Source organism: Fundulus heteroclitus, chromosome 8 (genome assembly GCF_011125445.2).
Source record: "Fundulus heteroclitus isolate FHET01 chromosome 8, MU-UCD_Fhet_4.1, whole genome shotgun sequence".
In the NCBI taxonomy this organism is placed as follows: domain Eukaryota; kingdom Metazoa; phylum Chordata; class Actinopteri; order Cyprinodontiformes; family Fundulidae; genus Fundulus; species Fundulus heteroclitus.
The window spans coordinates 24,694,581-24,700,580 of record NC_046368.1 but is presented as its reverse complement, the minus strand read 5'-3'; the positions used below and the strand labels follow the sequence as shown (position 1 = coordinate 24,700,580).

The 6,000-nt window shown below is 39.6% G+C and overlaps 1 long non-coding RNA gene across 1 annotated transcript in view; it reads right to left on the bottom strand.

Moving 5' to 3' along the window:
- Positions 1-4,429: 4,429 nt before the first annotated feature.
- Positions 4,430-6,000, bottom strand: part of LOC118563957 — a 52,152-nt gene continuing 50,581 nt past the window's right edge. The window contains exon 3 of the long non-coding RNA XR_004931547.1: positions 4,430-5,076. This is a non-coding gene — a long non-coding RNA (uncharacterized LOC118563957). The remainder of the gene's footprint in view (positions 5,077-6,000) is intronic.

Below are 6,000 nucleotides of genomic sequence, written 5' to 3'. Positions count from 1 at the left end.
GTATTGAAAGAGGGAGTGAATACCATCATTACCTCATATATGATGCATTAGGCAGAGCACTAAAACTGGTACCATTTGGGTATGATTATGAACAATGGTTCACAATATGTTTAGATCATAAATGTAATAATTTTATACTGTTGCTCATATAAGTTTCACACTGTACAGTTTCACACTGTACAGCTAAACTATAAGCTATTATGAATAATATAGTCAGATATTCCTTCCCTGAATTTTTTTGTTTGAAAGTTTCCTTCAGCACATTTTTTTCTTTGTATTTCTGTAAAACTTTTAAGTATCTCAGCATACTTGCAGATAGATTTCTACATTTTTCCACTGACTGAGTTTTTTTACTTTGGATAAACCGAGTGAAAGTCCTGGATCATCTGTTACATTTCCCAACAAACGAAGTCAGTATTTCCCAAACGCTGTCAGAAACTCTTCCAGTCTAATTTTTTGATCCATGACAGTTGTCGGGGCTTCCTCCCACACATTTGTTAGTCTTGACAGGAGGCATTGTGGCAATGTGAATAGTGACAGAGAGTAGGGGGCATGTTTTTCTGTCGAGCGATTGCTGCTCAGTGCTCTTGGGATCTGGGTTAGGGTGCAGAAAGGCAGACCCCCAGTAGGAGATGTCAACACTGAAAACATGATGAGCGAATCAAGCTGTGATTTAAAGGGAGAATGAAGGACTTTCCTCAGCGCAGCAAATATCCTTAAATAGATGGAATGTGATAGCGGAGGTAACATGCGCATCCCAGAGGAGAAAACAAAAGAAGCATTGTGGAGAGGGAGTCATGCTTGAAAAGATAAGATAAAAAGAGCGAGGGTCAGAAATGTCAAATATCATTTTAAAAGCCAGACTTCAATGACCTGTCTTGGCCTCTGACAAGTTTGAATTTTGTTCCTTTTCACACTGGAGAGGTTTGAAAGAAAGCCAGTCACAAAGAGTGTTACTTTTTAGTGGAGGTGAGGGCATTTAAGTTCTAAAAAAAAAAAAAATGGCATCACAAAATAATCTAAGTTTTGTTCACAAGCAAGATCCACCAAAGCAAGCTTCTCAGATAGGAACTCAGGCTACATCCCCACGGAGCCGAATACTGTATCCACACAGAAAGGTTTGAGCATAAAGATGAAACTGCATGAAGCTGGAGGAGCCATAACAGGCGTTGCAACGCTGCTATAGAAGTAAAGGTGGAAGGGAAAGAAAGAAGAGCAGGGAGGAAACAACGAATGCAGGAGAGAGAAAAGAAGCGTTTGTGTGCAGACCGATGACGAGGCGTTCTTTACAAACGCAGCAGGGGACCAAAACGTGTTTGTGTAAAATCAATAATAAATTCAATAGCATCTGTAGCACAACTGCAACTCCAAAGTCCGCCATCGTTGTTGTTTGTGTCAGCGCATGCATGACAATGGAGCTGTGAGGTTTACGTTGGCTTGTGTGCACAGCGTGTTTGTATCCAGCTATGAGGATAGAGGTGTCAAGACAGGGCCGCCCCGGGAGGTGGCTTCAGACTTATCCACTCTGGGAGCAGGTTTCAAAAGTAGGCCAGTTCGTCCAGATGAGACCCCCTATCCAACCAAGAATTTAGTCAAACCCAGCTTTGTCTAGATGGGGCCTAAAAGGCTCACTGAGGTTAATGAGGAAAGTGGTTGAGGTGACTGTCGCCAGACATAAGATGCATCAATCAGATTTTTATGACCAATTCTCAATCTTGTGTTTTGTAAAGCTGACTATTTTGGCTATAGTTTTAAAACTATAGCAAAGGAGTACCTGCAAATCCAGCCTCCCTACCAGAAGTGGTCATAAATTATTTATACTAGTAGAGATCACATCAAGGTGTATGACTGAGAGAGCAGTTCCTGTAAAATATTGTACTAATACTTTCAACAAAGTAAAAAGAAAATGAAGTTGACTGTCTTTAGCATCCTATAATAGTAATTAGCAAAGCTAGGATTACTAAAGCAGCAGTCTCCTTTTGTATTGCCTACAATAGATCCTTACCTTAACTCACTAATTTCCAAAAGACTGCCAATATTTCCCATACAGCATGTTGCAAGACAGCTAGAGATTGAAAGCTTAAAAGGATAAGACAGCTTTGATCATTGTTCTCTATGCACATTTTAAATTGTTGCATTAGAAAAGGTTGATGGAAATATGGATATTCAAAATAACTTCCTAAATTTTACATAAAGGTTTTTACGCAAACCTGAGGTGCTTTTTAGCTTTTCTAAAAGACTTAATGTGCAAAACGGGACATGAAAACACATTTGACAAATAAGTTCTGATGTAGCGAACATTTACCTCACAAGACTGATCAGCCTTTTCCGCCGTCTGCGTCTTCTCGGATATTCCCATAACAAGCGAAAACATGGCTGGGAGCAGTGAGCAGTGATTTTTTCCTGTCTCTGGACAACATGAAACATCACCACTACTGGTTGACATGACAAAGAATTACAACTTCTGACGAAATTATGTAATGCGTAGTCTGGTTAATTCGCTCTAAATCAGTAGATGAAAACAAATGTGATTTGCATCTTCTTCTCTTTTTTTTTCTTGCAACATTTTAAACGTTTGCTCAAAATTTTATTAAAAGTATAGTTTTCCTTTTGGATATTTCTTACATATATGTGCTTCATCACACATCATTTTTTACATGCTTTACTTATGTTGACAAAGTGTTTTTGTCAGTGCAACCTGGTAGGGCTGACGGGCAGTAATCGTAAGGAGAGACGATTTTTTTGGGGTTTCTGACCAGCCAACCTCAGCAGACAGTCAAGCAAGCTGTCAGTCAGCAGCCGATATCTCGGTGCATCTCTGCACGGCACCCACCAGGTAACCAGGTAACAGTCAAAGAAATGCATGTGCTTCATTTTACCAATAATATCAACCATGTCAAGGCCCACCACCAACATATGTGAGTTTCAGGATAAAGTTCTTATGCTGAAATGACAAAATACAGCTTCCTTTCTGAATACTGCAAAGCCAAATAAGTCAGTTTCCCTAATATTAGCAAACACTGCTTTATTATAAATACTGTGAAATGTGTAAGAGGATAAAACCTGACCACAAAACAATGTTGCATCTATTGAAGTGACAACACAAAACCAGGTGTAAATTCAGTCCTAAGAAATACATAATGCAGCGTTATTTATGGGGCTGTTTTGAAACCTAATGCATATTGAAAATGTGCATCTGTGTGTGTGTCGTCTCTCTGTAGGTTTTAGGAAGACACAGGTTTTTATTTATGTGGTGCAGGTTGTGATATCCATCTGTCCTTGAACACTGACCCAGTGTCCCGGGCTGTGAATTGGCCATTTCTCCAGGCTCGGACAGCTGGGGTGGGGCGGGGGGGGGGGGGGGGGACTGGTTGGTTGCACGAGCTGCTGCCTACATGAGGAGACAGCTGCTCTTTTCCTTCGTCCTGCCCTCTAACAGTGGAGCCTTGTCTAAAGCCCGCTTTGCCTAAATGTCAATGCTCGTGTAACTACCTCGTGCTCACCTCACACCTCTGGAGATTCCTAGTTTACCCTGACTGTTTGCTCTTTTTTCGCTCAACGGGAATGTGTGTTGGTCTGTCGTACATTTTGCAACTTTCCTCGATATGTTGTCTGCTTTCTCTAGGAAAGCCAGCAGGTTTAAAACCTCACCACTGCACATTGAGAACTTCAAACTTCTAAGGTGGCTTTTTAAAAGCATTCGTACCCCGTAACATTTTTGCACATTTTGCCAAGGTACGACAACAATCTTCAATGCTTCGGCGGGGATTTTATATTACAGGCTAAGTTAGCTGTGAAGTCAAAGGAAAATCAGACATATTTCAAATCTGAAAAGGGTGGTGCACGTATTTATTCAGCTGCCTTTGCTGTGATATCCCTAAATAAAATGCATTGGCTTTGAGAGTCACATAAATAGTAAACAGAAGTGAAGCTGCATGCAAATTTATTTAATAGAGTACATTAGGGAACAAACAGCATGATGAAGACCAAGGATGACACCAGACAACTCAGGGAGAACAAGTTTATATTTGAAAGCAGTGCTAGGTTCATAAAACATTACTCTAAAATGGAGACGTCCGTGGTACCACTGAAGGAGCTGCAGAGAGCCAGTGCTCAGGTACAGTAGCTCTCATGCACTCTGCATTTGGTCTTTGTGGAAGGGCGAAATGAGGAAAGATGAGACTGAAACTGAACCCTTTGGTTTACAGATAAAATGCTCTACTCAGAGGCAACCCAACACACCACAGAAGCCTGAACATAGCTTCCCCACAGTGAGACATGGTGATGGTGGCAGAGTTTTTCTATGAGCATGATCTTCACTACCAAGGATATAGAAGCTGGTCAGAGCGGATAGTAGTTCAGCTACATGGAAAGCAATCTAGGCGGAACTCTTGTTATTGGCTGCTAAAGAACTGAGACCATAGTTGAGGTTCAGGTTCCAGCTTTCAAATCTAAACACACAAATGCACAACACACTTTTAAGATTTTTTATTCTCCACTTCACAGTTACACTGTACTGTATGGGTCATATAGAAGGACATACACAGAATGTTATGGTTGTAGGGAGACAAAATGAGGAAAAGTTGAATGTGTTTGAATACTTTTCGGGGCATCATCTTGTACTTTATGATAGGCTAAATAACCATAATAATAGCCGATTATTTATTTTACCACACTGTACAACCTAAACAGAAGATAAGGTTATGTTTTCCCATTTTTCTGCAATTTACTACAAACATATTCAGCTTTATGGATGCTCAAAGAGTGCTTATTGTAATCAGTGGGTGTGACAGGCTAACCTCATTGTCAGGAATGCACCGTGTGCATATTTTTGTTATGGAGGTAAATTATGTGCTGGGTGCAAATAAGCACCTTGGACATGGTTGAACTTGCACTCAAGAAGCAAGACTACGTGACAAGTCCAGTTGAGGAATGCAAAAGAACGCGGTAAGGGCACTCGAAGTAGGTTAGGTTCCCACATCAAGAAATGAAGGATGGGCTGGATACGGTGGCTTGCCCTGATGGAGGGCGAGGCCACAGGTGGATCAGTCCTCCTCTGGTGGCAACACGAGCGAGCTGAAAGGTCAGAGGACAGAGCAGTGAGGAAGAATAACGATGAATCTGAGGACATGTAGGAGTTTATCCTGCAGGATAGCAACTGATCACAGACAAAAACAAAAAAGCCTGAGGAGAGAAAAGGAGAGCACCAGTGGTACAAAAAAAGTTTATTTTTTAGTTAGTTCATAGATAAGATGGTGATGATTACAGTCTTCCATGTAAGACCAAGCATATTTGTATATATATATATATATATATATATATATATATATATATATATATATATATATATATATATATATCGATAGATAGATAGATAGATAGATAGATAGATAGATAGATAGATAGATAGATAGATAGATAGATGAAATAAATTGAATCTGATTATTAATGTCAAATATTTTATTTTACAGTTTACAGCATCATTCACATTGATCGTTGATTGATGCCCCTGGCAGAGGTATGTCAATTCATGTTCATTTGAATGCCAGATTTCAGCAGCAAGGCAGTTCAAAGTGCTTTATATCATGAAAACATAACATCATAAACCCATCCAAACCGTCACCAGTCGGGAGACCAGTAACGTACCCAGACCAGTATGAACAAAGCTTTCATCTGTATTCCTCTTTTATTGAAATAGCATTGTTTCAAAACACTCACAAAATTAGTAAACCCAACCTTCATTTCAAACCTCTTTATTTTAGATTAAATAACGTGCTAAAATATTTTTGTTTTTTTTTTACGAAATCAACAGTGCCACATTTAATGCCACACTTAATAGAAAATAAATATAAACAAAGCAAAATTTAACTTACCGGTACTTTACTTTTGAAGGCAATCAGAAGTTGTTAGATACTATGAATTAGTAATCAGAGACTTCCTGCTTTGCTGGGGTTTAATTATGACGTGTCTCAGCGGTCTGTTTCTCTTTGCCGCTCTTCA